Source organism: Epinephelus lanceolatus, chromosome 14, assembly GCF_041903045.1.
Source record: "Epinephelus lanceolatus isolate andai-2023 chromosome 14, ASM4190304v1, whole genome shotgun sequence".
Lineage (NCBI taxonomy): Eukaryota > Metazoa > Chordata > Actinopteri > Perciformes > Serranidae > Epinephelus > Epinephelus lanceolatus.
In genome coordinates, this window is record NC_135747.1 from 2,258,659 (window position 1) to 2,283,253 (window position 24,595).

Below are 24,595 nucleotides of genomic sequence, written 5' to 3' on the forward strand. Positions count from 1 at the left end.
TACAACACTGCCAAAATATTACATTTTTCGCCAGACCAAACGCGTGTGCCAACTTTGGTGAGTTTTTGAATTCGGGAAAGGGGCAAAATTGGGGATTTAATGTTCGTAAGAATAATAGTAATAATAATAATTAAAGCTGCAAGCAGCGATGAACGGGCCCTCGCACCTTCACGCAACTCGGGGGGGCTGGCAGGACGTCTTCTGACGTGTCAATTCATTTCTGTCAAAGTTAGACATCGCATGCAGGAGTGACTTGGCATATCCCTGATACAGTGCTGGAATGACATATTTCACATTTTGTATCACTTCCTCTTTCCACTAGAGGGAGTTGGAGAGCGCAGTAATTATACATCATGTTTTTGTACATCAAATATACACCACAGCATTTAACTTTCAGATAAATCAAAAGATAAATGTTTGAGACCTACTTCCTGTCACCTACTTCCTGTCACCAAGTTTCATACATGCAGGTCAAACCAGCTTTGGGGGCTGCTTAATTGAAATATTCTAGGGGGCGCTGTTGAGCCATCTTGGTGCATCAAAGCACAAAAATCACATCAGACAACAGGACTTTCGACCTGTGATGTGTATGCCATGTTTGGTGACTTTTCAAGCATCCCTTGTCCCTTCAAAACAACATCGTGTTTGATGGTGAACAAGGTGGCGCCACGGTGACAGCGTTTGATGAAAACTCAAAAGCTTCACTTTTAAGCATCATCAAGGTCTAAGGACTTAGACCAGCAAGTTTGAGGTGGGTCTGATTAACCTGCTAGAAGCGGGACATCAAAGAATGTATAAAGTAGCTTTCTGTTGCCAAAAGATGGCGCTACGGCGGTGATTCAAAATTCCTCTGTAGATGTGTTCAGGGCTGGACTGTCATCATATGTGTGAAGTTTTTGCAAGATATTCCCACATGGACTCAAGTTACAGCAACGTTTATCATCACGGCGAAACATCAAAGTTTGCCGCCACGCCATGGCCACGCCCTTCGATGAAAACTCACAGTTTCCACAATAAAGCATCATCAACGTCTTATGACTTTTTTCACCAAGTTTGAGATGGATCTGGTCAATTTTGTAGGAGATGTACATTAAAGTCTAAAACATGACATTTCCTGTTGCCAGTAGGGGGCGCTATGTTTATCTCTAATTATTGAGATGTAGATGTGTTCAGGACGGGACTGGCATCAATCCTGTGAAGTTTGGGCAAGATTGGACCATGTATGCTGGAGTTATAAACTACTTCCTGTTTAGTGGCGAGACCCCTAACTTTGACGCCATCCCACGGTCACACGCATTGACGAAAACTCAAGCTTTTGATAACTTTTCATCTTCAAGGTCTTGGGGTGAGACAGACCAAGGTTTGAAGTCGATCGGATGAAATCTCTAGGACTAGTTCGTTCATTTATGACCCCTGGAAATGGCCAGAAATGCATCAAAATTGCACAGTAAATTCAAAATGGCTGACTTCCTGTTGGGTTTACAGCATGCCTCCAAGAGGCTTTTTTGTACGTCCTGGAGTGTTACATAAGCCTACCAAGTTTCATACACGTAGGTTAAACTGGCTTCAGGAGCTGTTTCCTCAAAGTTTTGTAGGGGGCGCTACTGAGCCATTTTTTGGAACCCACACAAAAATCCTTGCATTTCAATAGGGTCCTCGCACCGCTAGGTGCTCAGGCCCTAATAAATAATAATAAACAGCGCGATTACAATAGGGTGGGCACCGATGGGCAAACCACCTATCTGGTATCTCTGGTTCCCCTTTGTCAAGCTACTGCCATAATGTACTTTGGGCCTCCCCCCCACCACCAGCACCACACACACACACACACACACACACACAAATGATATCTCTCATCTTATCTCCGCTCATCGTCTTCTCCATTTCCCTTTATTTATTTATTTTGTACTTTTTCTTTCTTTACTCTCTTTCTATAAGTTGGGAAAAAAAGGAGGAGGAATACCTAAATACATATACAGGATGTCCTATGTCCTTCATCCCACCACCCCACACCAAGCCCACACACCCATTACCTTGACCACACGCACATTGTTTACTGCACACCCACTAGTTTCAAATCATGATGTATTCTTTCATATTTGTTTTTGTCTTTTTTTTTGTTTTTTTTTTGTCTTTTGTCTTGGTCCCACTTTTTATAATCTTGTTTATCAGTTTATTGTTTATCAATCAATCAATTCAATCAATTTTATTCATAAAGCCCAATATTACAAATCACAATTTGCCTCACAGGGCTTTACAGCATACGGCATCTCTCTGTCCTTAGGACCCTCGCAGCGGATAAGGAAAAACTCCCCCCAAAAAAATCAAGGATCAGCTCTGAGCCCCTTCTTGTTTGCTCAGGTAATGGACAAGTTGACAGATGAGGTTAGACAGGAATCTCCATAGACTATGATGTTTGCGGATGACATCATGATCTGTAGTGAGAGCAGGGAGCAGGTGAAGGAAAATCTAGAGAGGTGGAAGTATGCCCTGGAAAGGAGAGGAATGAAAGTTAGTCGTAGCAAGACAGAATACATGTGTGTGAATGAGAAGGACCCAAGTGGAATGGTGAGGTTACAGGGAGTAGAAATAAAGAAGGTGGAGGATTTTAAGTACTTAAGGTCAACAGCCCAGAGCAAGAGAGTGTGGAAAAGAGGTGAAGAAACGTGTGCAAGCAGGTTGGAACGGGTGGAGAAAAGTGCCAGGTGTGATGTGTGATGGAAGAGTACCAGCAAGATTAAAAGGAAAGGTGTACAAGATGGTGGTGAGACCAGCGATGTTGTTTGGTTTAGAGACAGTGGCACTGAGGAAAAGACAGGAGGCAGAGCTGGAGGTAGCAGAGATGAAGATGTCAAGGTTGAGGTTCTCTTTGGGAGTGACGAGGATGGATAGGATGAGGAATGAGCGCATCAGAGGGACAGCTCATGTTAAATGTTTTGGAGATAAAGTCAGAGAGGCCAGACTGAGATTGTTTGGACATGTTCAGAGGAGGGATAGTGAATATATCGTTAGAAGGATGCTGAGGTGGGAACTGCCAGGCAAGAGGCCTAGAGGAAGACCAAAGAGGAGATTTATGGATGGAGTGAAAGAGGACATGAAGTCAGTTGGTGTGAGAGAAGATGATGCAGAGGATAGGGTTAGATGGAGGCAGATGATTCGCTGTGGCGACCCCTAAAGGGAACAGCTGAAAGAAGAGGGAGAAAAGTTCAGACAATGGACCGCCTGCTGCCAAATAGAGCCGCCCGCAGGGACCAGAACGGCCACAGGATGGGGCAGGTCACACCGCCCCACAGGGAGAGAGGCGATCCCAGAGAGTGGCTGCCAGACGTGCCAGCAGTGATGCAGCAAGCAGAGGATCCCCACCAGAAAGACAAGGGATTTGTGAACACACAAGCCCAGGGATCAGTGAACAAGACATTGACGTGTCTGCAAGGCCAGACGTTAGGGAGCAAAAAGTCAAGGAGGTTGTCAGCCCAGAGACTTGCAAACAATAAAGTACAGAACAGGCCTGTCTGGAAAGTGTGTGTGTGTGTGTGTGTGTGCGTGTGTGTGTGTCTGGCAGGAAGCGTGCCTGGTTTTCCGCTCACTCTCTCCCTGTGATTCGGCAGACGAGACACACCTGGCGGCAATCTCCACTATCAACCCTCAATATAAGCCTGGTCATGACTCCACTCCTGTGCCAGATAATTCTGTCCTGTTTGGTAGTGTATACAGTCCTTGTGAATTTTCCCTCCAGTTTTTTCCAAAGAGTTTTTTGCTGAGTATTTTCATAGCTTCTTACCAGTGCCTCTCTTTCGTGTTTTTTTAGTGTGTGCCGTGCTGCCAGCATCAGCCATGGGTGCCTCTGTGTTCTTGAAATTTTCTCCTGTGTTCAGCTGGATTCACTACCAGTTCAGAGGACTTTCCCCACTCCCAAGCCAGCCTGTGTCCTGTCACCTCCACCTGTGCCTTATTGCCTGTTTGGTTCTTTAAAAACCTTAAGATATGTAATCGGTGTTTGCCTCTGCCTCAGTTAGTCCAGAACACTAACTCAACCTTAACAACCTTTCTACATTGTATTCGAGATTGTCCACTCACTCGGCCCTTTTGGAGAAAATTTCTTGGACACATAAGTCGAGGTAAGATATTTCCAGTGTCTCCAAGACTTCTCAGTTGTTATGGCTGGTGTCACTTCAGCTGCTAGAACAATACTCTGGTATTGGAAGTCAACGAAACCCCCAAGAATAAAAGAATGGGTCAACTATATGAAGAAAACTCTTCAACTCTTCAAAAGCAATCAGTTACTAGGGCTGTAGTCTCCTGGTCGACTAGTCGATTATTTGGTCGCTATGCTCTCATCCGACCAAATTCTCATTAGTCGAATAATTGCCGTGTTACTTTCATATGGAGAAAAGTGCTACATCAACAGCTTTCCAGGATTAATCCATTATTTCCTGCGGCAGGGGGACAGGCTAAGTTACCTGTGAAAATGAGGGTGTTTTCAAAACACCCCCTTTGTTGACAGAAAGTTGGACTCACCCACCCTCACACTCAGCGTCCCGGTGATGCAGACCTCCTGTCTGTTTCTGTAAGCTGATACCATTCCCCTCAGTGGAAAGAAGCTTGTATTTACTTGTATTTCACAGATAAGAAACAATAAATTGTGAAGACAGTAAAGCCTCCACTAAAACAGCATTTTAAGTCGTGTGTGTGATTTATTCTTCAGGGATTTATACTTCGGGATTTATCCTGGCTTCATATGAGCAGAGGAAACCTCCGCTCGTCGCTAGGCTAATTTATACAGTGTAAAATGCCATAGGCTGGCGCTAATGACCATGTTGTATTTGCTTGGAAAACGTGATTAGTATAAGACCGTTGTTTTGTCGGTGAATGTTGTGAGTTGTAATGGAGCCAAACTGTGTGCCGCTGTTGTCCCTGGCTTTATATGAGAAGAGGAAAAGATCGCTAGACGCTAGGCTAATTTATACAATGTAAAACGCCATAGACTTGTGGTAATAACGTTAGCATGTTGTATTGGTGGGGGAAATATGTCCAGATAAAGACAAGTGTTTGTCTGTCAGTTCTGAAGCCCAGGGCAAGAATTTCACGAGGGCCACGAGGGCAATGGCTCTCATGCCCTCCTCATTTGGCCCTGTGCCCTTGAAAAATATATCTGCCCTAAGGCCACAGTGGCCTTGATGTCCTGCCTGCACTGCCCCAGGTGATTTTGCGGTTTTCTCCTCTGCCCTTTTTCCTGTCAACACGGCTTTGACACCTGCGTCTTTTAAGAAAAAAAATCCGATGACATTCTGGACTGTTATTGAGCAACATCAAATGAGACGATGCGTACATCACCAGTGGTGGGTTTGATTCGAGCCTGGCATGAACCGCTTGGATGGGCTGTAATGACAGTTTGACACCAATCTATCACCGGCCAACCACGAGACTTCATCAGACGCCCGGGCAGGGATCGGTACCGAGACCCGGTATTAAACAACCCAAGGTAAATTTAATCAACACTGTAATAACAGTAAGCTCTGCTATTATCGGCGTTACTTTTTAAAGTTTCGGTTTCATGTATCATCATTCTGCAGCGGTGGGGCCGCGGTGCAGATGAAGGGAATATAACTTCAAAATTACTCTAGTTGACGACAACTACACTTGTTACTGTGAGTAAGTGCAATACAACCTCTGCCAGCCAAGCCAATACTTTATCAATACATGTGATCAGCATGTAGAAAGCCATATTTCAATCTGCTCTGTCCACAGTCTCTCATTCACTGCTATTATGATTTATGATGGCGGTCTACACAAGCACATCGCGCTCGCGAGGCAAACAGCAAAGTGTTAAAGACAAACTAAAATGAAAGCTGTCTGTATGTAGGCTAACACTTTATCTGAAGATGTACCTGAGGCAGCCGACCTGCAGACAGTGAGTGTCCTCCTCAGTAGAGGAGGGACAGAGAGCAGGATGAATGACTGATACTGATGTTTGTCTTCATGCTGAGATAACGAGACTTTCTTCACTCAGTATTGTGATGTCAGGAGGAATATTTATATTGAGATATTATTGGGTTTTAAATAGTGACTTTGTTGTTGTAAACATGACTGTTGCTGCCACGGACTGTATAAAACTATACCCTGTGTAACTGACCTATAAGGAAAGCATCAGGAGGTGAGGTGTGTGCATGTGTGTGTGTGGAGGACAGGAGAGAGGGAGATGCTGGTAGAGAGATAGTGTGTGTTATTAGATACTGTTAATGTCACTTATTATGCTTCTGTGCATTGATAGCTCTTTTTATTCTGTTTCTGCATCATGTTGAAGAGGGCCATGCCTGTATATATAAATATATATATGTATGCAAAAAAAAAAAAAGTGGATCAGTTGCCTGCTGCTAAAAATGTGGCCCATCGACATTAGGGACTTTAAGCAGCGGTGGATTTTGCCATGGCTACGGCTCCCGGAAATAAATCTCTCCTGGCACTGGTGCCATAGCCGTCAGATCCACAGTAGTCATTAAGCAGGTTGCTGCAGTAGCTGTCAGGTCGGAACAGCTGATCGCTCACCATGTGACAGGGGTGAGCGTAAAAACACAGCTCAAGTGAGCTATCTCAGTCCGGTCAAAAGGTCTTTCAAAAGGGCCAGAGAGGAGTTGCTCTATACATTAGATAACAAGTTAATATCAAAGGAAGAGTTTTTGTTATTATATGACGTGAACAAATCTAAAAACTTAGATTTACCATATCAACACTATGCGCGTTTTAACCTGGATGAAATGGAGGAGGATGAATGTCTGGCGGAGTACAGAGTGAGAAAGTGCGACCTTCCAGTGTTGGCAGATGTGCTCGGGATTCCAGACAAGTTCATCTGTGATCAGAGAAGTGTCGTGGGAGGGATGGAGGGCTTATGTATGCTCCTAAAGAGGCTGGCTTATCCATGCCGGTATAGTGATATGATGGCAAGATTTGGTCAGCGGCAAGTACCTGTCCTGTGCATGGCCACAAATTGTGTTCTCGAGTACATCTATGACAGACACCACCACCGAATCACTCAATGGAACCACGGCATATTGAACCCTGCAGCTCTACAACATATGCTGATCGGATCCACCAGATGGGAGCACCTCTTGATAACTGCTTTGGGTTCATAGATGGCACCGTGCGACCCATAGCCAGACCCGGGACCGATCAGCGGACCCTGTATAACGGCCACAAGCATGTCCACAGCTTAAAATTCCAGGCCACAGCACTCCCCAATGGATTAATTGGCAACATCTATAGTCCAGTAGGTAAGAACTGAGTAAATAAAACACACAAAACATAAAGAGCACTCTCATAGAGAGCAACAAAGCACAATGTGAAACATATAAATAAATTTACATAATTGGCTGCATTAACTAAGGGGAGGTGAAAGGAAACTTCATTCCAGTCTGCATGTAATACAGCAACGTAACTTAAATGTCCTGTCTTACACCTGACCGTCAACACTGACAGATGCTCTGCCTGTCACGCATGGTCATACATAATATTATTTGTTTTAACGCAAAATTATGAAATTAACTTAAACTGTATGACGGCAGCTCTGTCAAATAGAAACGTGTTATGTATTACGTTACATAATTTTCACAATATATAGGCTATAGGCTATCATATATTATCACTCCTTAAGCCCCTACTATGTACGCCATGAAGTGTGTGAGTGTGTGTGTGTGCGTGCGTGCGCGCTAAATCTGCCTAAATGTAATATAGCCTATTGTTCTCGCCTTGCAGAGGGGAGGAAACACGACTCTGGGATGCTTGCTGATTACAACCTGTTAAGTGTCCTGGAGGAGCATGCCGTTTCTCCAGGTGGTCAGCGCATGTGTGTGTATGGGGACCCTGCATACCCACTGCGTGTGCACCTTCAGGCTCCATTCCGCCATGGCCAGCTCACGCCACAAATGCAGGCTTTCAACAAGGCCATGAATGAAGTCAGGGTGTCCGTGGAATGGAATTTTCATAATATAGGTGGTGGGAGGTGATTCATTTTTTAATTTCTTCTTTTGATTTGTAATGTTATACACAAGGCTATTCCAGAGACAATAGTCTTCACTTTGGTAATCCACAATAAATATTATTATTTGTATTCTGGATGTGTATTCTTGCTATGTGTGATCATTGTTTACAAGAACTGAACAGAAAAAATTTCTTATAAGTCCCGATATGAATAATACTTTTTTATTCACATGTATTCAGTTTACAAAAATCCACAGCTGGTATTCACTTAAAAAAATTATATCCACAGCTGGTATTCGGGTAAAAAAATGTTTCAAAATAAATAATATTCACAGAGGTAGGCTATTCAGTTTACAAACAAATGTTTCAAAATAATACTCACAGCTGGTAAAAAATAATTTTACAAATAATATTTCAAGAAATCTAGAATTAGTCCTTTTTTTTAAGGCTCTCTATGAGGGCAAGCATAACTTGCCCTTGTTGCTGCTGCTGCTGCAACATCATGGACTGTTGTTGATGGAGAAGTGACATCATTTCATTATATTGTGTTTGGCATTCTTGGGCTCTCCTCTCTTGGCCTTCCAGTTCCAGTCTCTTCAGTTCTATTTCCTTCTCTCTCTGTGTTCTGTGCCTCCCCTTTCTCTCTTAAATATGCAATTGTATCATTCCCACTTCTCCTTTTTCTTTTACCCTCACACTCTTCTTCTCCATCTTCACTTACCCTTCTTTTTGTTTGTCCTATCCTCTCCATTGCCTTCTTCCTCACTTCCTCTGCTTTGGCCCGGTCTGCCTCTATCTTTTTCATGCTGTCCTCACCCCCTCTGTTCTCCTCTGCTGCTTGTTCTTTCTCAGTTATTTCTTTGATGAGCAGCTCCAATTCTGTTACATCTTTTGAGGTCCCACTGCTCATCTCATCTTTTTGGTTGTCAGATTTGAATTTTCCTTGTAGGGCAGCAAACTTCTTCCTCACTGCCCTCTGGGTAACCTTGAAGTGGAGCTCCTGGCAGCTGTTAAGGGACTCTGCCACCCTGTTCCACATCTTGCCTCTCTCTACACTGCCTTTCTTATGTTTGAATGGCTCTGTCACTAATATTTCCCGGCACAGAAAGATGCTGTGGGCCTTCGTCCACTCCACTGGGGGTCTGCAGAATAACAGCATGAACATCAAAGTTGTTAGCAAAGTAGTTAGTTCAGTGTGAACTGTAATTGTAACTGTGACCTACTGTGTGCGTTTATTTGTCCCACTCCCACTGGCCAAAGATGCAGATGACATAGCTTCAAGGGAAATGGGAAACTGTTAGATTAGATTATTCAAATGTATTATGCCAAGTACAAGTACAGAGCATAACGAAAAAAAATGTGCATATTTTTTATAAACTTAATTTGAACAATTCAATTTAAAAAAGACCTAAAATTTGACAACTTAAGCACACATTTAATCAGAGTGTGAAGGAATGGAATAAAGACTAATGTACATAGTAGGCTAATTATAGGGTATACTGAGAAATTATATAGGCTACCGTATGCAATGCAAGGATGAGGGGAGAATATAGCCTATAGCAGAAAATAGTTCACTATGGTTTTTATACAGTGAAATATACATAGTATCCTGCGTCTGTGGGAAAGGATCGCTGAAACATGTAATATATAGTGTGTCACTATCAATTGTAGAACACGTTTCATTTCAGAAATATAATGAAAACCATTTAATTCACTCACCTGAACCACACGTTGTAGCGACTACTTGAGAAGCTTTGTTTTCCCGTAGTGAGTCAGCGGGCTACGGCAGACAACACCGGCACTACGCCTTAAGTCTCTATCAGCAGAGCGCAGATCTATTTCTGGGAGGCGTAGCCGTGGCAAAATCTGCCGCTGCTTAAAGTCCCTATTATCTGGTTTTGAAATGTGGCCCAGTTGAAATAGTAATTGAATAGCCCTGCTGTAGTTTTTGTTTGTTAGCTATCTAACAACACATCAAAAATAATTGTAAGCCAGTCTTGTTCAGTGAATCAGTTTATCATGTACACTCAAAAAATATTTAGGCCTAATATTTAAGATTGTTTGCTTAAAAATATATGAATCTGGTTGTTCTGTATTTAAAACACATTGGGTTTATTAGTGCTATTAAATAAATCACATTATTACTTATTATACTCATTATTATTACTTGAGCTTGTTTTATTTATTCATTTCACAGATAGTTATACATCCTTAGTCCTTAAATTAAATTCATTACGGACGTGGACTTAAAATCACTGTTTTATTTCATGGCCTTGCTGCCCTGGCTTTTGGCCTTTGTGCCCTCAAAAAATTGACAACACAAAAGGCCAAGTGGCCTTGCCCCTAAAATGACGAAATTCCAGGCCTGGTGAATCCAATTTGCGTACTTGTGTTTGAAATTGTCCCTATTAAAGTTATAGTTGGTAATCCTGTTCAGAAACACTTTTTGTTATACTGGGTGAAATGGTCCTTCCATCCTGAGAGTAGTCAATACATAATGTGTTCAGAAAAAGGAATGAAAAAAATCCAACCTCTGTGGCAGCTGCAGGGCTGTAAAAACTCTGACCAATCCCTGCCATTCGGTGCGAATGGAAAGAACCAATCAGATGCCTTCATGTCTCGTGCCCGAGCCCCCCCTCTGTCCCTCCCTCCCTCCTCCCTGCGTGCACACTTTCACCATTGCTGGAAATATTCAGCACACTCAGCAGAGACACTGAGTTAGCAGGAGAATAAGTTTGCTGAACAATGGCAGATAAAATGCAGCCAAAAGTACCACTTCCAGCGTTACTTGTAACGGCTCGCCCCGCTAAACAGCCTAAGAAAAGAAAGTGTGAGGCAGAAAAGGCTGCAACGAAACAGGCTCTGGATAAAGCGAGAGGACAAACTAGAGTCAACATTGGTGCAGCTTTTGAACGGTGGAGACAACTGAGGGAGCTGAAGGGCCTGAAAAGTGATGCAGAGGTTGCTGTCTTTCTGTTGGACAGGTAATTATTTGTTTTGCTTTGGGGGGGATTTGTTATTTTCATGAAATATGTAACGTTAGCCAACTTAGCTACTTTTGTAGCTGGTATTAGCCCAAAGCTAACATTAGCTTCTCTGTCGGTGTAAGCCAGTTACGTTACAGGTCGTCGGTACATACTGCTTATCTAACTTATAGGATATGACATTTTGATCATATTGCACAGCCATAGTCGCCAGTGTCTGCATTATGATTGTGATAAAATGACGTTGATATATTGGCTATGAACGGCACAACTGTGGTGATGTAGCATATTTGTATTTTTTGTAGCTATGAGAAGGATCCATCAACCCCCACACCGCCGAAACACAGATTGATGAGACCCCCTCCCCCACCTGTTTCAACTATTGTTTCTGAGTCTCTGTCCGACCAGTGAGTTTTACTTGATGCTGCTATGAACATGGCTTAGACCACCGTTGTCTTTGGTGGGATATATCCATGTTTAACCATCTATCTTTTAGGGATGCACCGAATATATTCGGCCGAATATTGCAAAAAAAAAAAACACATTTGGTATTCGGTGGAATAGCAGCCATAGCGCTCCACGGCGCAAGATAACGGCTGACCGGCGACCGAGAAGCCCGGCTCCAATAATGTCCTCTTCTTGTTGTCATGACTGCCCAGAAGTACCTGGACAGCCGACCCGTGGCAGCACACAGGTATGTGGCGTGTCAGAGGAGAAAAAAGCCGTTCACATTTCTGTCTTTGTGTCAGTAACGCTCCACAAACCTCACCGCACTTTAGGGACTGTTCTTTACTTGTCAGGGGAGGAGGGTGGCTGGTTGATTTTTATTTTATTTATTTATTTTATCTCAATCCCCCCCTATGTTCATCACTGATTGATGCTGTTTTTGAAGTATGAATAAGTCAATAAGTAATTTATTCCATTGAAATATCATTGATGTATTATAGAAAAGTGATTTATCTTTTTATAAATGACAAAAGGCACATCTGCCTCATTTTTGCTGTGGTATCGTGATACTACTCAGAACCATGATATTTTCACTGGTATCGTACCGTGGGTCCCAATTTTGGTACCCTGACAACTGGGGATGCACCGAAATGAAAATTTGTGGCCGAAGCCAAATAATATTAAACGCTTGGCCAAATACCGAGTACCGAATGCCGTTGTTTAGTTTTTGCAGATGAGCCCCCTCCAGATTAGTGTTGTCACGGTACCAAAATTATGACCCACGATATGATACCAGTGCCAGTATCACGGCTCTGAGTAGTATCATGATACCACATCAAAAATGAGGCAGATGTGCCTTTTGTCATTTATAAAAAGATAAATCACTTTTCTATAATACATCAATGATATTTCAATGGAATAAATTACTTATCGACTTATTCATACTTCAAAAACAGCATCAATAAGTGATTAACATAGCGGGGATCAAAATAAAATAAATAAATAAAATAAAAATCAACCAGCAACCCTCCTCCTCTGACAATTAAAGAACAGTCCCTTCATAAGTAAAGAACAGTCCCTAAAGTGCGGTGAGGTTTGTGAGCCGTTACCTGCCACAAAGAGTAATGTGAACAGCTCGTTTCTCCTCTGACACGTCACATACCTGTGTGCTGCCACGGCTCGGCTGTCCAGGTAGCCTACTTTTGGGCAGTCATGATGCCAAGATAAGGACATTATTGGAGCCGGACTTCTCCGTCGCCGGTAAGCCTATGGCCGCCGTATTTGACAGGAATACGTATTCCCGTCTGTGTCTGTGACCCCCGTTCAACCCACAACCGGCGGGATTCGCCTTTAGTTTCTGCTGCTGGTTGAAATCTGTACTCACACAGTGTGCTGTATGATTTATTTTGCTCGAACAAAACTATTTTTAGTCGCAAATGCGAGTGCGGCGACGGACGGAGTAAAATATCGCCACACTGCCAACATTTTACTCCGTCCGTCACCGCACGCTGTTTGATTGCATTATCAAAACACGCCCCTATTATTCGGCCTTGCTTTTCACTTATTCCACCAAATTCCGAATGTGTGTTTTTTTGCAATATTCGGCCGAATATATTCGGTTATCGAATATTCGGTGCATCCCTAGTGACAACACTAATCTGGAGGGGGTTCGTCTGCAAAAACTAATGAAAAACTAAACAACGGTATTCGGTATTCGGCCAAGCGTTTAATTTTATTCGGCTTCGGCCGCAAATTTTCGTTTCGGTGCATCCCTACTATCTTTCATATCTAGCTTGTTTGTTTTATGTGTATCAAAGTGCCCCTTGAGAGATACTTCAGAAAAAATATTATTGCACATACAATACGTGTTATCAGTGATATCTGTGCCAAATCTATATGCAGACAGTGGGTAAATGTCAGTGAGTGTGCAGTGTGTGTATGTGTCTATCTGGGGGAAAAGTGAAGCCTACTGGCTGGTGTGGTGGGGGCAGGGAAAGTTGATTAGATCTTTTGAAAAGTCTGATGGCCTAAGGATAAAACCTGCCCTTCACCTTAGGAGGTCCAGCACTTCACACGCTCGTTAACATCATGAAAGACTCCACCAACCCCCAAGACTAAAAGAAAACACAGTTACAATAAATTGTACCTCTAGCTTTGTGGGGGTGTTGGTGGAGTAATTGATCATGTTACAGGCTCGTCTCGTCTATGGACTCTCCTCTGGTAGATGCTATGCAGAGAGGATAGGGCAAACTGAGGATCATCTCAACAGTTTTTATTACTCTTCAGGCTTTTTCGGTCCGTCAAAACATCTTCTCATCAACTGCCAAACCCAGGACTTCTATTTCTACATATCAACAGTCCTGTGTTGCACCCTTGATGAATAAAAATGTTTTTTATGTTGATGCTGACAATATTATATAATTTTGTATTATTCACAGAGATTATGACTTCTCAGTAGCTGGGGTTCAGGAGTTAAACATTAGCTGCCCAGAGGAGACAGCTCTCCAGCAATTGGATGCAAGGTATGTTATGGTAGTAAGATGATTCTGTCCAATTATTTCCCAAATAAAATTTAGAGTAAATTCATGGTCTGTGCATTATTTCAGCAACATGTGGTAATGTAATATTCCCTCATTTTTGTGTGTGTTTTTCTGTCTTTTTAGTATGTCGTCACTGGACCTAAACATTGATGTTGATGCAGATGAATTTAATGACATTCGAAACTCCATGTAAGTTGCTGTGTGGAGTGCAGAGATGTTTTTACTTTTCTGTTTGTGGAAAATTGTATTTATTGTGTGAATTATTATATTATTTTCTCTGATTTTCTTCTTTTTTTATATAGCATTGACTGGGAAGATGAAGACAACACCTGGAATCCTGATATGGACACACAGTCTGTGTCATCATTAGAAGAAGATGTAACCACGGAAGTGTACTCAGATGATGATGACAGTGACGACGCAGATTTTAGGCCTCATATTTGTGTTAGGTAGGTTCAATACCCTCTGGCTCCACTTACAGTCAAGTTATTGTGTTTTGTTTTTTATTTCTCATAGCTGTTCTTATTACAACAGGACTGGCGGGGCTCTGAAGATTCCAATTTGCTTGGAATCACTTCAAGAAATCAGCATGGAGGACACTGTGCATGATGCTCCAGACAACGCCCCAGATCAAACTATGGCAGACATGCCAACACTCTCAGAAGCAGAAAAAGTCGTGGTTGAGGATGACATAATTGGCCATCCTGCATCCATTGCATATCATGACAGCCTGAAGCAGCTTGCCAAGTATCTCCTTCTCCCTGTCAGCATGTGTTCTGCCAAGGACCCAAACAGGAAGGCAGAGTTCACCTGGACCATTCGAAATCAATATCAGGTCCAGGGGAACAGCTGCTGTCATTGAATGGGTGAGTCTTTATTTAGCATCAAAGATTATTACATATTTTGGGACTGTTTTTACCCTGTAACACCAACCCTATTTTGTGGATCAACTCGAACATACACAAATGGAGAAGCTTATAACATAAGTGCTGTGGGGCGGAGAATGTTAAAAGTATGTGTATTAGTCATTGTAGTTACTGTAATGTGCTGTCTTTCACCGCCTGCTTTTTTCCAGATGTGTCCTCGTGGTCACACTGTTTGGAAGTGGGCTTCCCAGCCCATGTTGAAATATGGGATGCTAGTTGGAGACTTCATGCTTTCCAGTAATATCCTACTGTCGGGCAACAACTACGCCAAGATCTCACTACTGTTCAAGTTTATGAAGATGGGGATGGTGGAGAGGTCGACATTCTTCAGGATCCAGGACTCCTACTGTGTGGACACTATAAAGGAGTTCTGGGATGAGAAGAGAGCCACAGTCATCACCCAGCTCAAGTCAAAAGGGCCTGTTGTAGCCCTGGGTGAGTTTGAGACACACACGCATGTGCGCACACACACACACACACACACACACATACATACAAGTGCACATGCATACTTCATAATATGCACCATATAATCTAAATGTATTTATTCCCAATAGATGGTATTGGCAAGGCAGATGCATATTGATACTAAGACCAAAAACTAAAAAGTTAAAAAAAAAAAATGGTTGAGTGTAGACATAAAAGAGTAGGATAAAGTATATAATATTTTATCTTAGGATTTTATTTGTAGGATATGAAGTGCTGGACAGACATATTGCACAGTGGTTTGTCATTCAGTTGGATCAGCATAAAATGACAAATTCCGGACAATGTTCTTATCACATTTTCTCTATTTTTGTTCTAATTTATTTTCAAAGGAGATGCTCGCATGGACAGTCCTGGATTCTGTGCGCAGTATTGTACGTATACTGCCATGGACAATGGATCCAAACAGATAATCTGCATGGTCAACATCGACAAGCGTGAGACCATGCGGAATTCTGTCATCATGGAGAAGGAGGGCTTCATGCAAGCATTTGAGACACTACGTGAAGAACTCAACATTGAGGAATTCTGCATGGATGCTCATTCACAGATATCAGCCCTCTTCAGTAAGTTTATTATTGTATTTTGCTTTAGGAGATTGTTTCAGCAATCCAACTCTGTGCGTAGAGTCCCATGCCACAATCATCACTTACATTATTATGACTGGACAATGATTTGGATTATGACTTAGCATATATCCTCAATGACTTTTTTGTCCTACAGACAACAAAGGGAAATATAAAGACTGTGGTGCCCGACACACCCTGGACATGTGGCATGGGTCCAAAAGTTTGGGGAAAAGAATTCATGCAGTAAGTTCATGATCTCTCTGTAGATAGATATAGCTGGATTTTTAAAAAAAAAATCATCTACATCAATTCTCTTCTCATAAACCTATCTGACATCCCAAAAATGTATTTGTGCTACAATGTCAAGGCAGGACAGCAAAGGGGGTGCACCATCCTTCAGATGTGGAGTAACGATATCTGCAACCACTTCTGGTATTGCTGCAAGACTGCAGATACATATGAAGATTTCTTCGTAAGTATTATCGAAATTCATCTATCTAGGCCAGCCTCTATTGCTGAATAGTTATTGGGCAAAATTGGCTTCTATTCTTATTTACCACATTATTCACAACACGTGTAATTTTTTTGCCATAGGACAGGTGGGCTGGACTACTTCACCATGTGACAGGAGAACATGCGTGGGCCCTTGGTGCCTGTCAGCATGGTCCCTTGGTGGAGGACAGAGAGAAGGAGTGGATCCAGAAGGGTTCTGTGGCACACCAGAGACTGAGAGAAGTAGTTCTTGATGCACGCTGGCTAAAGAGCATACACAAATATCTACATTTTAGGTATGTCAACATAGGTCTATGTTCAACTTACTGTTTTCCCCTATGCAAATATGTGGCCCGCCACGAGAAACCCAGCAACAAGTCGGCCCGGCACAAGTCGAAAAAAAAAAAAAGAAAAAACGTTTTTTTGTTGTTTTTTTTAAAATTAGTGATTTTTGATTTTTTGCAGAATGTGTAAGTTGAAATCATGAAGAAGCCACTCCATGTTTCAAATAACAGTATTGGTGGCCTTAAAACCATAAACTTTGTATTTGAATTTGGGTTGTTTTAGAGGAAATGCTCTGATCCTAGTTGGGTGTGTGGCGATAACAACAGTAAATTTGCATACTGGCTTTCTTTGGCTATTCACGTGCTTTTGTTCTTTTTTCGGCCAATCAGCTGAACCACATGCAGCCAGCCGCTCCTGCATATTAAGGAACTGCTACTTCTGGAAGCTGCATGTGTTTTCATCATTGAATGAAGATGGACCAGGAAAAACGCATTGCAGAAGAGCTAAATCGTGGCTGTTACAGCGCAAATCTTTGGCAGTACTTCTTCGACAAGACAGATGCTTCTGGTTATGCCGACGCCGATCTCACTTCTGATTCTGAACCCGAACTAGAAGATGAAACTGACAAAATCGACGAGAGTGACTGCATTACACTGGAGAACATCCCTAATCTACAGCTGACCTTAGCCGAAGATGAAGATGACGAAGAATCCCTCGGCCTCGCAGCAGAGGAGCTGGAGCGTAAGATATCAGAAGCTATATCTACGGTAACATTTGAAGGGGATAAAGACAGCGAAATGGAGAAGACCCGTAACTTTGACTGCAAATGCTACGGAAGAAGAAAGGAGAATTCTCTCCTTGGGACACAGTCGTGTAGCCACAAACTTTCTCCAGAGCTTATGTACAACATACGGATGGATTCTTTTGCTGCCGAAAGAGAGTGGCAGGACATGAGAATAATTGGACACCTCGAGGCGAACAGATGTACAGTAGTTACTTCTGAGATGACTACATCCACCAAGAAGCCCCCAACGAAAAGAAAGCACCTCCGAACCACTTATTTCATCGGAGGCAATGAAGTCTGCAGGAATACTTTTCAGTTTCTTATGGGGTGAGTTTTCATTAACGTCCAAGTTATCTACGTTACGTTAGTGTTCATTCAGCGTCACATACAGGGATTACAAACTGTTTTTTCATGTTTTTTCATGGCTATACCTTACATTGTTATTAGCTAGCTCAGTACTGTCGCGAAAGTGCACTGGAACGGCAGTCAAACCTGTAACTTCCCACCCGTGAACTCGTACCAAAGCGATGTACTCCCAGTTCCGACCTCTGACGTCACATAACCCACAAACAAATATGGCAGCCCCTGTGGATGCGGTGATGCTGCATCTGATACATGGTAGACTTTAGGACAATGTAAAACTGTCTGTTAAACTGTTTGTGCACCACAGAAACATCAGTTTGTCACGGTCACACTGATTTTGTGTTCACGTTTGTGGCTGTGCACCTGGAACGCTTTGAGGTGGGAACTCGGAGATTTCAGCTAGGAAATTTCCCAGTTCCCAGTTGTCTGGAACGCAGCACTAGATGATAAACAAACATGGCAGCACACCGGTAAGGTAAGACAACACGTTTACATGTCGTTTTCTATATGTTCTCTAACATTTATCCTAACGATATGAGGCGGTCTTTGTGGGAAAAAAGCTTGTTTAGTGGACTAACTTTGCACTTGAAGGTATGCCCGTTCACTTACGTTTTAACAGGTCTGACGCTACTAATGCGCCCCGGCTGTATCTAGGCTAACGGCTAACATGCTAACTATTATTTCTATGTCACTAGTCACTTGAAATAAATTTAGGATGATAGGAGACAGGTTGAAATAAACCGAAATTTCCCTTTAAAATGAAAATGATATGCACATCGAAACTAAGCTGTAATGGGAGGTTTATAAAGGGTAATGTGAGCATCTGCTATTAATTTGAATAACACACCAACCTGATGATGTGCTTGAATAATGTGTGAATCACACACCCGTGGGTGAATAACACACCTTTGGGTGCATGAATAAAGTATTGGCTGTGATGCTAATGATTTAGCAACTAGCCTACCTGAGGGCAGTTTGGATGAATACATCCAGAGTCAGGTGACAAGGTGCCTGTTAGCATGACCCATGATCTGAAACTTCTTTGTTTTCCTTTTTCAGAATTGGCAAAGACACTCTGACTGACATAATCAAACACTTTGATGAGAATGGGGCAAGACCACGGTTAAGGAAGAAGAGCTCACAGCCACGGCCAGCCAGGTTCATCAGCCGTGAACAAATCCACAGAGCTGTGGAATTTATAAAAAACTATGCAGAAGACAATGCCATCATGCTGCCTGGCTGACATCCTGGGCATAGGGATTGGCATGTGAAGTTGCTGCCAACCCATGTGTCTAAGGTCTCCGTGTGGCGTCTCTACGTGAAGTCTGCTAAGGAGCTTGGTATGTGTAAAAATTGATTTTGAATCGAATGCTTCTAATGTGAATTAATGTGAAGCACTATTAGCAATTAAAGTATAATTAACCATAAGTAATATCTGTTTTTTCAGGTGAGCGTGCAGTTTGTAAATCAAGCTTCAAAGCACTGTGGAACCAGCTCCTCCCGCACATCAGAAGCTGCAGGCCACGTACAGATCTCTGCTGGCAGTGCCAAAACAATAACGAGCAGCTGGTACGAAGTGCAAACTTCCCAAATGATAGAAAGTCTGAAGCGGTCAAGAAGCAACAAGATCATCTTGCCCTTGTGCAAAAAGAGAGGGCTGTGTACAACGAGATGACTGCTGCCTGCAGAAAGACATGTGCTGACTCTCAGTTGTCTTTTGGACCCTCCCCATCAGCAAGCAAGAAGATCAGGATGCATTACAGTTTTGATTTTGCACAGCAGGTACTATTTATCACACATTATTTACGTCACTTCACTTTATTAAATGTCCCTTGAAGGGCGATTTGGTTTGCAGCAGATCAAGAGTTATCAGCACTTCAGGTATTTATATTGAAACTTCCACATTGTATATAAAAAATAATTTCATGGACATGATAGTGTTTTATGAGAAAACAGTGAGCCATGTTTTAAATATCCTGTTATGTGCTTATATTCTGTCACAGCTTTGATGCCAAGAGACCAGGTGTGGTGCTTGCTAGAACTCACAGTGATGCAGAACCTGTCGAATTTGAGCTACTGTGCAATCCGGGAGTTCTGCCCCTTGTTGACAGTCTTCCTGTCCTGGCCCCACCTGGACTGAACATTGAAAGGCAGACCTATCTTTTTGAAAAAATCAGGCCTCTCTGTGCTGACGAGGCAAGAGACATCACATGCCCAGCGCCAAGGGTCACAGCACAGAAGAGTATGCAGAAGAGGATGCAGGTGTGATATCACCAAATATTGGACTCTCCTTCACACCCTCTCCACAATGTGCTGATCAGCCACAGGAGCTCATTCAGCAACAGACTGATCCATCCACACTGCACCACAGAGTGACTTAAATGTATTTTATTTTATTAAATATTAGAAATAAGTATTTGCTCCTTCTAACTCTTAAGTATATTACCTTCTTGTTTTTCATTTTTATTCATCAACATTAACTACATTGTTCAAACTACTACAATAGTTTCTGCCCTGCAGGCTAACAGATACCAGATGTCACTGAGAGCTAGACCAGTAGGGGGTAGGGCTTATCTAAATGAGATGCAAATGAGCAGCATTGTGTTACCTGGCACCTGAGAATTCAGAATCGTTCAGGCTGGATTTCACAGTAAAGTAGTTTGAGGAGTGCCTGCATTCAAATGGCCACAACTTCTTCAAATATTTTCAGATTTCCATGTGTTAGACATCGTTGGAAAGCTTAGAAACTACACTTTCAGAATCTGTAAATAACTCAAAATGCCTCTCAGGAGACTTGTTCCTGGTTTTTCCATGGCTGGTCACATATTTCACTGTACTTCGGAATTTGTCCTGCTATGTCTTCATTTGTATTACCAGAGTATAAAGCAATAGTATCCTTCCTCTGTGCTCTCAGGTCAACTGCAGAGTTGGAGTCCTTCCACAGTCATATTCTAATGTATGCCAGCAAACGCTTCTGCTTTTCGCCGCCCGTGTACGCTGCTCGAGTCATGCTGGCTGGCCTGGACTACAACCACCACGTTGACAGACCAGCCAAAAGAAGGGCTGATGGCTCTATTCAGTATGTTTAATTTTATGTGGAAAAACTAAATACTGTACATTGTAAGGTAACATGAATGTATCACTAAGCTTATATTCTTTTCTCTGATGGCAGATACGGCAAGGTGTACAATAAAAAGTCCAGGAAGTGGAGCCTTTACACACTAAAGGTGGAAAAGGACTACAATTACATTGTGGACCTCCAAAGTGCGATTCTGCGGCACAGGTTGTCCGCTACTGTGGGTTTACCACAGACCGCAAGAAAGAGGCCTGACGATCCCCGTCAACATGGGGTTCTGTCAGGTGTCCCTGCCCCATCAACACAGGAGCTTTTGCAGAGTCAACTCAGCAGAGGGCTAGGTGAGTTTTCTTACGATATTGTTCGCTTGATCATGAAGTGCTAACATACTTATGTGCAAAAGGTAATTTAAAAAATCCATATCATAACTTATGATCTAAAATAGTTATCTAAACAAAGCTATGGATAAACCACTTAGAAAACTGACATAAATGTTTGTTACTGTGTGAAATGGAAACGAAGTTGTAAGTGTTGTCATTCATTGTGTGTCTTTGAGATGCAGTAATTATTGTCAAATGTGTAATTGTGATATTCTCCCTAAAGTTAAATCACTGCCAAAGGACTAGATCGCCACAGCAGACAATGACGCCTCATGCCTGACCTGTCAGCCATCCCTGGACACGCCTTTTGTTAGATGTAAATACAGATTGTTTATGACACTCAGAAGCGGCAAAAGTACAGATACTTGTATAAAAAAAGTATTTCTCTTAGGTCTCTCTTGTATTTTTTTTAATAAAACAATAAAAAGTGTTATACCACATTCGTTGTCATTATTCATTTAGGTAAAATGAAAAGGAAAGTCATTTATCATTTTGGTAAAGGAAAGTCATTTATCATTTTCAAATTTTTATTCCAACGTGACAAAATATAAATAAACAGAAATTTGGACTGTACAGACTATACACCTCAGTGCAAATTTTACAGGAACAATATGTAAAGCAGTACACAATATAAACAGCAGGGCCCAAGAGTGAATGCTATTTATTGCACTGTGCTTACACCCTACTAGGGATGAAACCTGTGTATTGTCAATGTGGATCTGGGTAGCGGTCTCTAATTTTCCAAACACAGCAACTAGGAATTACTACTCTGTGCCCAGCTCCCAGTGCCCCATATTTCCACACAACATATTGCCGGTATGCTGCGTAGCAGAATTGTTTATTGCTCTCCCCTGGGTCTGGAAGATCCTCCACAGCCCGGACATCATTCCAGATCCTTCTGGCAAGTCGCAAGACCCCCTCCTGCAAAATGTACACTTCCATGTGAGGCAGCATGGAAATGCAGGAGTCGTGCTGTTGCCCACAGCACTTTCTTTCTACATCCATGGGCATCTCACGGCAGTTTCGGCACACACACCAAGTGGGTTGACCCGGAGCTGGAGGGCCTGGTGGAGGAGCATTTCCTGATGTTGACATGTGGAGGAGATCAAACATGAGGCTTGGGTCCCTTGTCAGGCAGATCTGCAGCAACTGATGGGATTCTTCCAAGCTCAGTGTATGAATTCTGGCTTGTAAAACAATAGTTCATCAAGAAGATTAGACTTTTTTTTTTTTTAACAGAGCTTTACTGTCCTCTAAGAAGAATTTTGTGTCCACAGTACATGCCAGGTAATCATTTATAGTTATTGGTGATGTTGAGGTCCGAAAAATATGAAATAAAAATAAAAATACTATTACAGATAGGCTACCTGCTCATCTGCAATTCTTTGAGCTTGCAGATTCTCCACTCGCAGAATATCCTCATGTCAAAGTTGTTCTCCGTTCGCAGTCCGGCTTGCTCCCTGTCCTCTACTTCGACTTCCTCGGCTTCTACCCGGTGCACCCGCTCTAGCACAGCCTCCTCTTGCTCGAGCACGACCTCGGACCTGTCCTCTTTGACCTGAAGACGTGCTCGGCTGCGGACTGTAGGTAGGATCAGAGCCAGTGCTCTCATCGTGGAAGCTCTAACAAGCAAAATAATGAAGATATATAAAAACACAAAATTCATGTTTGTCAGTGATGGTAACAGAAAAAAAACGTTACATTGTTAGAATGTAATTTAGCAGACGCTTTTATCCAAAGTGACGTACATTTGAGAGTTTATACAACACAAAACGTGTAATGTTAGCCTAGTATTGCTAACGTAAACATAACGTGCTAGCTTGAAAGCTGCAAGTAACGTTACTAACAATAGCCATGCTTTTTTTACATTCATTATAATAATAATATAGTTTACTTACAGGTGAATGAGACAAGAGGTAGTTTGGTTGATGTCCAAAATGTGCTGAAATACTTGGCTCTCCTGTGCCCTGCAGCTGACTCCGACTGTAGGATGCGCGTTCAAGTTTGTGGGGCCGTGGCCTTTGGACGGAGCACTGACGGGAGGGGGAGGAGGGGGTGGAGCTTAGAGGAGATGCCACTTTCAATTCTTGCTAGGTCTCCAACATTACCAACTACAGCTTTAAGCTATATTTAATGTGTATTTTGAATCAACTATATAAATAAAGTTTGATTTGAACTAAACTTTACAGCACTTAACACAGTCCTCCACCGCCGACTATTGTTTTGGAGGTGTAACTGCAGAGTGGTACAGACACACCACCGCAGAAGTGAAAATAACGTGCAGATTTTTTTTTTCAGTGGACTTCAGTGGACCAAAATTTTCTTTGGTTGACTACAGCCCTACCAGTTACTTTACAAAGTTACTCCCTGAGAAAAGTGACTCAAGTACTTTTAAAGTACTTCCAACGTTACTCCCTGAGAAAAGTAACTAAAGTATTTTTAAAGTACTTTTGAGTATTCTACATTTCCTATTGGGCAATGGACCACAGGGCGCTTAGCCTACATTTTTTGTCTCCAAAATTAAAGTTATGGACCACTTGCCCTTCACTGAGATCCAATTCTCCCATCACAGCCATCACTTTGACCAGTAGAAACACAGAGTGATCTGCTGCCGTAGACAACTGACAACAACACCCCAGCCTTTTTAATATTTCCTTGAGGGATGTTACCACGACAGAGTAAAAGGGGAAAATGATAGTGTGAAACAGCAAAGGCACTTTGTCAACCCACTGAGTACTGTTATTAGCATCAAGCTAGCAAACAATGTTAAATCGTCACGATCGGACATAAAGTAATAACATTAACAAATATTTGCGGAGCTTTTACTCACCACAACTGCAGAGGCTACCAGCTTCATTTCAAACAGTCTACATTATAGAAGGTCCTGGAATCAATGAAATCTCCTTGCACAGCCACAGGTAGTCAGGTGCTGGTAGGCAGCAGGAACGTGTGTAATCAGCTTGACAAACAAATCCTCCGCACGCTGACATAGACTTTACTATACTTGACAACGCTGGAACAACGCTCAAATAAAGTATAGTAAAGTCTATGTCAGTGTGCGGAGGATTTGTTTGTCAAGCTGATTATAGAAGGTCCGTTATTTATTAATCCCTCTGTGTTTTTATATATTTACTTTTTATCCGTTCCCGTTGTCTTTATAAAATTAACACATCGCACCGTCATTTCAAACTCAACACTTCCTGAATTTGTTTCAAATTAAAAGCCCCTTATAACCTCGGCTGAGAGAATCCCTCCATTTTCTAAATAGGCTTTTATTGTGAAACATTTG

At 42.3% G+C, this 24,595-nt stretch overlaps 1 protein-coding gene and 1 long non-coding RNA gene across 2 annotated transcripts in view; both read right to left on the bottom strand.

Annotated features, from left to right (window-relative positions):
* LOC117251233 (interleukin-10 receptor subunit beta-like) overlaps positions 1-24,595 on the bottom strand; it is a 64,327-nt gene that overhangs the window by 26,122 nt on the left and 13,610 nt on the right. The window lies entirely within an intron of this gene.
* Positions 18,892-23,307, bottom strand: LOC144466845 (uncharacterized). Its single transcript, XR_013493249.1, has 2 exons — positions 22,674-23,307; positions 18,892-22,489 (listed from the first exon to the last, which is right to left on the bottom strand). It is a non-coding gene; the product is annotated as an uncharacterized LOC144466845 (long non-coding RNA).